The sequence below is a fragment of the Balaenoptera physalus genome (genome assembly GCF_965194825.1).
Source record: "Balaenoptera physalus genome assembly, chromosome: 12".
NCBI classification, from domain to species: Eukaryota; Metazoa; Chordata; class Mammalia; order Artiodactyla; family Balaenopteridae; genus Balaenoptera; species Balaenoptera physalus.
In genome coordinates, this window is record NC_138897.1 from 11,097,968 (window position 1) to 11,109,767 (window position 11,800).

General features: G+C 34.8%; 1 long non-coding RNA gene across 1 annotated transcript in view; it reads left to right on the forward strand.

The window, feature by feature from the left end:
* Positions 1 to 11,196, forward strand: part of LOC309639132 — a 932,641-nt gene extending 921,445 nt beyond the window's left edge. Inside the window, exon 2 of the long non-coding RNA XR_014251494.1 lies at positions 7,657 to 11,196. This is a non-coding gene — a long non-coding RNA (uncharacterized lncRNA). The remainder of the gene's footprint in view (positions 1 to 7,656) is intronic.
* Positions 11,197 to 11,800: the final 604 nt, after the last annotated feature.

Sequence of the window (11,800 nt, forward strand, 5' to 3'; positions counted from 1 at the left end):
TGATTTGCACTTCTCTAATAATTAGCGATGTTGAGCATCTTTTCATGTGCCTATTGGTCATCTGTATTTCTTCTTTGGAGAAATGTCTACTTAAGTCTTCTGCCCATTTTTTGATTGAGTTTTTTGTTGTTGTTGAGATGTATGAGTTTGTAGATTTTGGCAATTAAGCCCTTGTCAGTCACATCATTTGCAAATATTTTCTCCCATTGTGTAGTTGGCTTTTCATTTGGGGGAGTAATTATTTCTGAATCACAGATTTACTAAATTTCACAAGGGTTAATTTCATGCTCTTCTAATATTTTATTTAAATGCTTATGATTGATTCACAATGTGTGAAGGACAGGAAAAATTTGAATTAAAATATAAAGAGTGACTATTAATTATCAATTCAAGTGAAGATGAAACAACTTAAATTTCTTGGAAATTAATCTGAAGTTATAATTTTGTTTATAAATATTAAGCTTTTATTCAGGAACATGAAAAACTAAGAAAATTATATATGTACATATACTAAATATATAATTTTACTTATTTATACATATATTTAATATATGTATTAACTACATGTATAAATATTTTTTCAGTGAGAAACAGAGCTAATAGAATTACTTAAAATATTAAGAGACCCCAGATAAAATCAATTTTCCTAAGTCATATTGTTTAGAATTTACAAATCGTTTGTACGGGAGTTTCTTGATTATTTTATTCAATTCACATGGCAACAGCAGCATAGTAAGTATTGGGTTAAAACCTCAGTTTTTAAAATTCACCATCTTTTTGACCCATTAAAAGCAAATTAAGTTTTTTGATTTCACATTCTCATCAATTAACAGGAACAAATATCACTCTCCTTGGGCAATTTTGAGAATCAATTACATTTACTTTTATAAGACACCAAACAGTTGATGCAGCCCTTAGTGAGCACTGAGAAATATTTTCATTTGAATCAGTAAATATTTTATCAAGGCTCACAAAGTTATTCACATATTTATTAAAAAAATCTTAGAAGTTCTAAACCTAACAAGAGTTAAACCTAAGTCAGTTGGCAAAGCTTTTCACTGAAAACACAGGTGGCAGAGGAGTAATTAACATCAACAACTTGTGTTACTCCAGATTGTAAAGCTGAAAGATTACATGTACGTTGGTATGAAAATAACTTGGTTTACAACCATGAAATACAAGAAAGCAAAATTTAGCTCAAATGATAATTGGTAAATGACCCATTTATACATTCAAATGATGAAACATCCAAACCAACAACAGTGTGTAGGACTTTGGTAAATAAATTTGGTAACCTAGGCCAACAAAGAACTCTCTTCTGGCTCAGTCCTACTCTCCGTAAATTCCATGGCAGGCCAGTCTGCAATACACTGCATTTTTCTCTCTGTTTTTCAACTTCTCTTGTGATTCATCCAACACAACCATTCATTCTTCATCCTTAATGTTCTTCTATGATTACTCAAACTCACATGCTTTGATCCAAAATTAGGGTCTCTCCATGGCTTTTAAGAAACTCTTATTTTCCATTTCCTCTTACTCTACATTGGAATAAAATTGTTCCCCAGTGGACAATTTGATCCCACCTATTATCTTCAATTTAATGTTTGAAGAATAGAAGCCCTTGACCTTCACTGTTTTTTTCCTAAACAATGTATTGCATTTATTTGAGAAAAAACTAGTTTGTTTTATGTCTTCAGTATTATGTAATAAAATTTCACTTTCCTAGTCATAAGAAATAAAATCCTATAAAAAGAAACTTTTTGATTATAACAGTGATGAATGCTATAAAATATCACAAATGTGTAATGAATGGGATATTTTTTGAAAGTTCTTTATAAAATACAGAATGATGCAAGAGGATAAATTTTTGATTGATTCATTTCCACTGGTATTGTCTATAAAGTCAACAGACATAATAAAAGTACTGAGTTTATGTTAACAGCAATTTATATGAGTTTTTAATGATAAGTAGGGTTACTAAAAATATTTTCAAAAATAATTACAAACTCTAGAAAAATATTAGGAGGATAAGAGACTGATTCACTTTTCCCAGTAGTTTTTATTAGATTCCATAGAGGAGAGCCTGAGACAGGGATTTGGATAAATGTGTTTTATTGAAGTGTGGCAAGTTGTCCAGTCCACATATGTTCTTTCAGAACCTTGTTTGTATCTGATTTCAAGAGTTGAAATTAATTAAATCAATTTCCCTTCCCCCTTGAACCTGGATAGGCTTGTGGTAGCTCAAACCGGGAGAATGGGGTAGAGGCACTGCTTTGTGACTTCTGAGGCTAAACTGTGAGAATGCTAGAGCTTCTTCCTGGCTCTCTGTCTTGTGACTCATGCCTTCAGAGTGTTGAGTTAATATGTAAGGAGCCACCATGCTGGAGGGATTATGCAAAAACACTACGTAAAGATAGTAAGAGGTGTCTACATGAGCATCTCTGTTCCAGCTTACAGTCATTTGAGTTTATGCAGCATCAGCAAGAACCAGCCTTGAGATGATTTTAGCTACTCAAGTCACAGGTGAATAGAGCAGATAAAAACTGTCCCCAAGCCCTACCCAAATTTCAATTAGTGAGCAAAATAAATGTTATTGTTTAAAAGCCACTAAGTTTGAGGGTGCTTGTAACACAACTTTATACTATGAAGGCTGCTCTTCAAGCACAGATGAAAGGGATTGAGAGAACCAGAGATAGCTGAGCAAGGATGGGGACCCAGGTTTGTCTTCCCTTAGGCTGATCCAAGTGGGGTGATGACTCTGGAGTGTAAATTACACTGCATAGGTGTCCCACCTTGAGGTGAAGAAGCTAACCCTTTTTACTCCCATAAGAGTTAGTCATTGGCTGCAGGATACCAGGTGTGGGAGCCTGTCAGATGAGGTGGGCTTTAGTTGGTCAAGGGAAATACTTTGTAGAAAGAGGCTCTATGAGCCATTAGCAACTAATGCTCACAGAACCTATGGGGCCTGGGTCAGTCACCAAAAGCATCAGTTATCCCAGGAGACCACAAACTTGAGACAACTCTCATTGAAGCTAAGTAATAGCAGTGTAAGAGCTATTTCATAGAAATAAAATATCAAAATGTGGTAACATGGCAGAGTGAAAAGAGCACAGGGTCACAAGACCAAGACTTGAGACTTGGCTTAATATTAAACTTAATTCAAACAAGCTCTCCTTTCTTCTTTCATTAAACATCTATTAAGCATCAAAATCTGGCCGAGAATTTCCATCTATGATTCAGCTTATATATTCAGCCACTTATTTGACATAACTGCTTGAGAAGACTTCAAATACTTTCAAATCAAACACGTTCAAAACCAGGTATGGCATTCAGGATCCTTGACGGAAAACTCAGTCCTCTCTCACCGTTCTGTATTTCCAGTTGTTTAAGGCAGAAATGTAAGAGAGATTCTTTTTTTTTTTTTTTAATTAATTAATTGATTGATTTTTTTTTTTTTTATGGCTGTGTTGGGTCTTCGTTTCTGTGTGAGGGCTTTCTCTAGTTGCGGCAAGTGGGGGCCACTCTTCATCGCGGTGCGCGGGCCTCTCACTATCGCGGCCTCTTGTTGCGGAGCACAGGCTCCAGACGCGCAGGCTCAGTAATTGTGGCTCACGGGCCCAGCTGCTCCGCGGCATGTGGGATCCTCCCAGACCAGGGCTCGAACCCGTGTCCCCTGCATTGGCAGGCAGACTCTCAACCACTGCGCCACCAGGGAAGCCCCTAAGAGAGATTCTTGACACTTGTCCCTGCCATCCCATTTCAGCAAGATAATTCTCATCTTTCCTTCTCTATCCCCACAATAGTCTCAACTTATGATTTCTCATCTTGAATAGCTTTTTAAATGGCTTCCTAGATCTCCACCTAGGTAATTTCAAATTGGATATTTCCTGCATGCTTAAAACCTTAACAAGATGCCTCATTAATCTTTTGTGCATAAGTATAATCTTTGGCATGGCTTGCAGCAGGTACCTTCCTCTTGCATCTTTTGTCAGATCCAGCCTCCTTTTCTGTGAGCCTGCAATACGTGTTTCTTGGATTTTTTTTCCCAGACCAGATTCTTAGCCCAGAATTCTCTTAGCAAACTTGTTTCCTATTCATCTTTCAAATATTGAATCAGTGGTGAATTTTCTCTCTTCGCCCTCAACAAGGACTGAGTCAAACCTCCATATTGTATCTGGCACTCTGTACCACCCCTGCATAGTATTTTTCAAAGTTGCAACTTTAATAATCTAATTGTGTGATTATTTGAGCAATATCCATTTACTCCACTGGGTTGAAAAAACAATAAGAGCAGGAACCAAGCTCATTTTTGTTTCCTGATGTATTCCCAGCATTTAATACTATTCCGGGCAAATGGTAAACATCCAATAAATATTTGTCAATGAATCAATCAATGAAAATGAGGTAACGTTTTCTGACTTCAGAAAAGTGTATCTATGGCTCATATTCCTCTTCTTTGAGAAAATCAAGACCACTTACTTTTTCTGAACATTTTATGTTCAGAAAATCCTATTAGTTACACATGCACTTAATGCTTTTCATGTGCAAATGGAGAAAATAGAGTACAGATGCTTTGCAATACAGGTTTCTTTCTCTTTCAAAAATCTCTTTGAATGCTTTAATAACATGAATTCTAAAAACATTACACATTAATATTTGAAAGTACTTAGTAATGTCAGGAATAATTATCAAATAATCTATAAAAGCATGTAATTACTTTGTGCTGACATGGCACTTGTAATTGCTTGTGGAGGAAAAATACTTGAGCACACATAAAAAATGAAATTACAGAACCCTGGGTTAAAAAAAAAAAAAAGGCACAAAGGCTATTTGTTCTAAGCTAAAAAGAATAATGTCATAAAAAGAGGAAAAAGAAAGAGTGAGACAGACAACAGTGAAAGGAGGAGTAGGAAGAGAAGACTAGGGAGACAACAGCAACCCCCAAGAAGAAAGAAAAAAAGTAATTTTAAGATCTCAGAATGTGCGCATTTTTAAAATTTCTGTATGAGATTAGTTTCTCCCTCACTTTTTTTGTTTTTGAAAAAAAACACAAGGGTATTGTCAATGAGAATGGAAGTATGATCTTCCTAGCTTCTTCAAATACATATGCATATGTATAAATAACCTACAATATTATTTTCACATATATTTTGAAAACTCAAAATGGTATATGATGGAAAAAAGACAACAGATTACTGCATCATCTCGTACCTTTCTAAATAGGCTGAAAGAATTTGGCCTGTTATGAGTGAGCTATGCTAAGTGTCTCATTAACATCAGTAACCCAGGAGTGACACTGACCCATCCATCAAACAAAGTGTGATTGGGCAACAGGGTCTTACTCTAGGGCCTCACTTTTTCTAATGTTCGAAGGCAGTGGAAGTATCTCATTTCTTTATATCGAATGTCTATGATACTTGTTTAGATTAGGAAATGTGATGTGTACAAAACAGATGAAAACAGATGGCAAGCCAGCATCTCTTAAAAAATCTGTTTGAAAATTAAGGGAGAATTCTGTTCTCTTTGCTTAAATACATTCCCGTATCTCTCTAGCTTGGGTCATTGTTTGAATCCCAAATCAGTGAGGATTTCAGTGTGATTTTTATCTAACTGTAGTAGGCACAACTGAGTTTCATTCTGCTTAACTGGACAGGAGAAAGCAGAGATGTTTCAGAACCGAGGAATATCTGCTTGATGTTAATCTGGATTTTAGTGGTGGCTTCATGTTTTTCCCATGTTACTCACCTGTAGTAAATTGGGATGTTACAGCTTAGGAAAGAACATATTTTAGAGCCTCAATCCTGGCTGTAGAGCACCTTTCAAAATGTGGTGGGATGAATCTGTGATAGCAGGTTATGGCCGGAGCCCAGGGCTTTAAATGTTTTAAAATGTAAAAGTCAAAAATTAAATGAAACCATGTATTACTCAGGGTCCATCAGTGAGGCAGAGCCAACAGGACAGGGGTTGGGGGAGGCAGGGACTAATATATGTACACACAGAGAGACACATAAATACACACACATGTATATGGAGAGAGAGAGGAGATTATCTATCTATCCATATTATACCTAGGGAGATTTATCTTAAGGAATTGGTTCATGTGAATGTGGAGGATGGCAAGTCCAAATTCTGCAGGGCAGGTGGGAGACCCAGAGAGGAGCTAATACTGCAGCCTAAGTCCAAATGCAATCTTCATTTGGACAGCATGAAGGCAGGATCTTCTCCTCATACCTCTTTGAGTTTTTTGTTTGTTTGGATGATTTTTTGTTTTGTTTTGGCTGTGTTACATGGCATGTGGGATCTTAGTGCCCTGACCAGGGACCAAACCCATTCCCCTTGCAGTGGAAGCACGGCGTCGTAACCACTGGACCGCCAGGGAATTCCACCTCTTTCAGTTTTCACCTAAGGCTTTCAGCTGACTGGCTGAGTCTCACCCACATTCGGGAGGGTAATCTGTTTGACTCGAGTGTTTACTTTAAATATTAATCTCATCTCAAAAAAAAATACCTTCACAGCAATATCCAGATTGGTGTTTGACCCAATATCTGGCTACCAATGGCCCAGCCAAGTTGACACATCAAATTAACCATCCCAAGGCATGCTCCTTAAATTTTCAGGAAATGAAAAACAATATGCTACATTATATGTATTTTAATCACAATCTAGGGAGAGTGTGTGGCATTTAAGGCAATGAGTGGGTTACCATTTAAAATAAATCCTTTGGTATTTAATTTTCATGTAAAAGATCCTTGATAACTACATGTCCAGAATGGGAAATAACATAAGAAACTGACTGCTTATCAAATAACTTAGAGATGTCCGCCACTGACAATAACTTTTTTTTTTTTAATTGAGTCCTGGGGAGAGAGTATGCTGTAAAAGGGTGAGGGAAATGATTTAAAAATTAAAAAGAATAATAAACACATATACCCATGGCAGGCGTATTTAGCAACTGTTATACAAGCTTTATGCTTTAGGATTTAAAATTTAAAATATGTACAGGAATAGCTGAAGTCACCTTTCAAACTCAATTCTTTGCAGAACTCCCATGCCAGAATGAGTCATTCATTCTGTTTGGTTGGATTCTTTCAGTCTGTTGCCTGTATTTTATATTCATATGTATTTATTCTTAAAATATACCTTGTCTTGATTTATAGAAGCTATAGTCCTTTGTTACAAACAAAAAAAAAAGATATATAAAAAAGACATCTATTGGTCTCACAATTAAAACAAATAAGCTAGTCTTCACAATTACTCTTAAATTCTTTTATTCGTTGAATTCAGAGATTACATTGCCCACCCATGGAGAAATAATACAACAGGCCATTCATTAGTATTGTAAACAAAAAATAAATATGAATGTTTCATTGTTTTGGAGTAGAAATGTAAATATACATTGATCCTCATGGTGAAATTGTAAAATAAATTATGGATAAGAAGTAGACTCTAACAAAAAGGTAATGTAGTTTTCCTCTTTATTTTTGAATTTTATTTTCTTTTTTTTTTTAATAAACTATTTTATTTTTGGCAGCGTTGGGTCTTTGTTGCTGCACGCGGGTTTTCTGTAGTTGCAGCGAGCGAGGGCTGCTACTCTTTGTTGTGGTGCGCGGGCTTCTCATTGTGGTGGCTTCTCTTGTTGCGGAGCACGGGCTCTAGGCACATAGGCTCAGTAGTTGTGGCTCGCGGGCTCTAGAGCGCAGGCTCAGTTGTGGCACACGGGCTTAGTTGCTCCGCGGCACGTGGGATCTTCCTGGACCAGGGCTCGAACCTGTCCCCTGAAGCGGAAGGTGAATTCTTAACCACTGCACCACCAGGGAAGTCCCTGAATTTTATTTTCAATGACAAGCACTTAACCTAGAGACTGGAAGAAAATTAGAGAAAACAAGAATGGCTAGTAGAAAAATGGATAAGATTTGTAAATCAAAATAGAACAAATAAAAATCTAGTAAAATCATAATTCTGTTTATTCCTATATTAAAAATATTTAAAGCACTAATATTTGAGTATAATTATTGAAGAAAAATCTAAAAATTTTCTTCTTTCTTTTCATTATCTTACCAGATCAATTTTTTTAGGATGAAATTTTGATATACTCTCTAAACTCACATAAAATCTAAGTATTTTTCAACTATCCTAATTTCTTTTAGTTTATGCTGTGTGTGTTGTGATATGGTACAGAGAGAGCGTATTCTACACCAGATGGCCTGCATTATATTCCAGCATGGCCACTTCCTCCTGTGTGTATTTCATCAAATTACTTAGCCTCTATATGCCTCCATTTCCTCATCTGTAATATGGGAATAACAATAGTAATACCTGGTAAAGGTGAGAATAAAATTAATATGCATGAAGTGCTTAACATAATGCCTGGTGCAAAGTAAATCCTTTAAAGTATCAGCTGTTAACATTCAAGCACTGCCAGTAGTTCTGGTATTTTTTTCCAAACTAAATACATATTCCCCAGCCTAGCATTGAAGTCCTTCCACGACGTTGATCCCGCCTAATCTTTTAGATGTTTATTGTAAATATGCCTGTAACTAAACTAATGTTTGTTAGCTTTTATACTATTACATGCTTGAATTACCACCACAGCATCAAATTACGGCTTAAAATTTAAAACCTCTACAGGAATTTGCTGCCTAGGCAGAAAATTTTTCTAAATTATCACCTTGTTATCCATATGATGTTTGAAAACATGGTTAACAATACTAATATTTAATTAACATATATACACTACTATATATAAAATAGATAATCAACAAGGATCTACTGTATAGCACAGGGAAGTCTACTCAATATTACATAATAACCTATATGGGAAAGGAAGCTGAAAAAAAGTTGGTATATGTATAACTGAATCACTTTGCTGTACACCTGAAACTAACACAACGTTGTAAATCAACAATAATATGAAATAAAATTTTTTTAAAAATTGATAGAAATCAGAAAAAAATAATACTAATATTTAATGGAATCACTAGTCATGAAAAAATTTAATATGATGAAAGAAACACATATGCTTTCTTGTTGAATCAAATCCACACAATGGTCATGCTTAACTCTCATACTTCATCCTTCATGAAACATAAACAGTAAAAACAGATGCTTTTTCACTTAGCCTACCCCTGTGGAATCATTTCCAGTTACAGTGGCAGATGTGGCAAAAGATTACGCTTACAAGGATGGATAAACCTGTGCAAAGCCATCTTAGTCAATAGGAAGAATACGACTGTTCAGTGACGACCTCAAACATTTTGTCAAGACATTAAATATTCTCTTGTTGGTTATAAATGCATAGGGAAGTGAAAAAACAATAGTAAAAATAATGTTTACTTAGTACCTTAAATTTAAAATAGTAGAATACTGAGAGCCAGATTGTTTTAGTAAAATCTGTTTTTAATTTTAATTTTATTGGAATATAGTTGATTTACAATGCTGTATTAGTTTCAGGTGTACAGCAAAGTGATTCAGTAATACATATACATATATTCATTCTTTTTTTAGGTTCTTTTCTCATATAGGTTATCACAGAATATTGAGTAGAGTTCCATGTGCTCTACAGTAGTTCCTTGTTGATCATCTATTTTATTCTTAGTAAAATCTTATCCAGATTACAAAGTTCTTGCTTCCTTCTCATGACAGAACTTACATTTGGAGAGAGCTTTCTTTGGATCATTTAAATATTTTAAATATTCCATTTTGTGACTTTATTCTGGCTTATTCAATTTACATCTTTTGCTATTCTTTTAGTTATTACCCCACAAATTAAGATATACATGCTTGATTTACTGAAGTCTAATATAATTTAGTTCTGTTACCATTTGCCAGAAAAATACAATGTTTTCAGAGCATTTTAACTCCATTAATCATCTTCTCAAGAGTAAAATACGTCAAACAATTTTTCATGTAATATCCAGTATTCAATGAAGCATTACCAAGCTTACCAGTAAATAAGCCCATATGACTGAAAAAAAGGAAAAAAAACAGACCACTTGACATAACGCATAGGAGGTTTAGATATCAGAATATTCAGGCAAAGTTCTTGAAATGTGTATGGTTTATGTATGCCAGAAATTAGACGATATAATAAGGAATTACATCAGAATTCTATAGTAAAAAAAATATCAAATGGAAATTTTAAATTTGAATAATGCAATAAATAAAACTTGGAGCTGAATAGATGAATCTAACAGCATTTTAAAATAGAAGAACAAATTCATGAACTGGAAGATCAGTGCCAAGCTGGCATTTTTCCACCAGTATGAATTTGCTTTACCATCTAAAATTCAAACACTGCAAGTTGCCACATTGGTAGAATAAGGTGGAAAATATATGCACTTAAATACGTCAAAAAATGTATCCAGATATACAGTCTTGGATAAAAATCTTAGGATATTAAGAATAGAAGGCAATGTGTTCAATATTATTTTTTTTAAAAAGACATATTTGGGAAATAAAATTACAACGGGGTAATTCAGTTGTGCTTGGCTCTCATTTGGCAAAAATATTGTACTTCGGCTAGTACCGAAGCCTCTTTTACCCTCTGTGCCTATAATTGAAGCTTAATTAGCATGAATTCTTTGTGCTGTAATCCCAAACACTCCCTCTGGTGGCCACCTGAAGATAGAAGCTAGGTAGAAGATAATTTACTGTCATATCTAAATCCAAACAAAAGATATATTTATGAACTTGGGAAAGATAATATTCTTAAAGTATATATAAATATCAAAAACTTTAAATAAAATAGTGATTAATTTGACTTCAGTCAATTTAAAAACATTCTGTGTAAGCAAAGAAATAAGAGCAAAATTTGTTGGACAGAGCTTTAATATCTAGGTATATTTAAAGAACACCTACAGGGCTTCCCTGGTGGCGCAGTGGTTGAGAGTCTGCCTGCCAGTGCAGGGGACACGGGTTCAAGCCCTGGTCTGGGAAGATCCCACATGCCACGGAGCAACTGGGCCCGTGAGCCACAATTGCTGAGCCTGCACGTCTGGAGCCTGTGCTCTGCAACAGGAGAGGCTGCGATGATGAGAGGCCCACGCACCACGATGAAGAGTGGCCCCCGCTCTCCGCAGCTGGAGAAAGCCCTCGCACAGAAACGAAGACCCAACACAGCCAAAAATAAATAAATAAATAAATAAATAAATAAATAAATAAATAAATAAATAAATAAATAAAAATTAAAAAAAAAAACTGAAGAGAGAACTCAAGCTTTAAAAAAAAAAAAGAATACCTACAAATCAATGAGGAAAACTCAAACAATCAAATTAGAAAATTGGCTATGAACAATAATAAACAATTCATAAAATGAAAAAAAAAAGTGAAGGGAAAATAAACACGTATTAATCAGAATAAATCAAATAGAAACAATGAAATATTTCTCATTCATCATTCTTGCAAAAATTAAAAAGTCTGACATTATCCATTTTTAATGAGGATATGGGGGAATGGATACTCTCCATACACTGCTGGTGAAGGAGTAAAATGGATCAGCCACCTTGGAAAACAATTTGGTCTTATATAACAAAACAAAAAAAATGCATAGTCTTACTAACTGAAAATACTCCTTAGGCAAATTGCATAAGCTTTGTCTCAGTTTTCTATTTGTAAAACAGAATAATACTGGCACCTATTATAAAAATATTATGAGGATAAAATGAGTAATCACATGCAAAGCATTTGAAATACAATGCTATTATTTTATGATTATTATTATTATAAGCTAGGGGAAACATACATATGTACATGAAGACATTAACAAGTAAACATTGCTGGTGTTTGAGTATAATCTAATTAT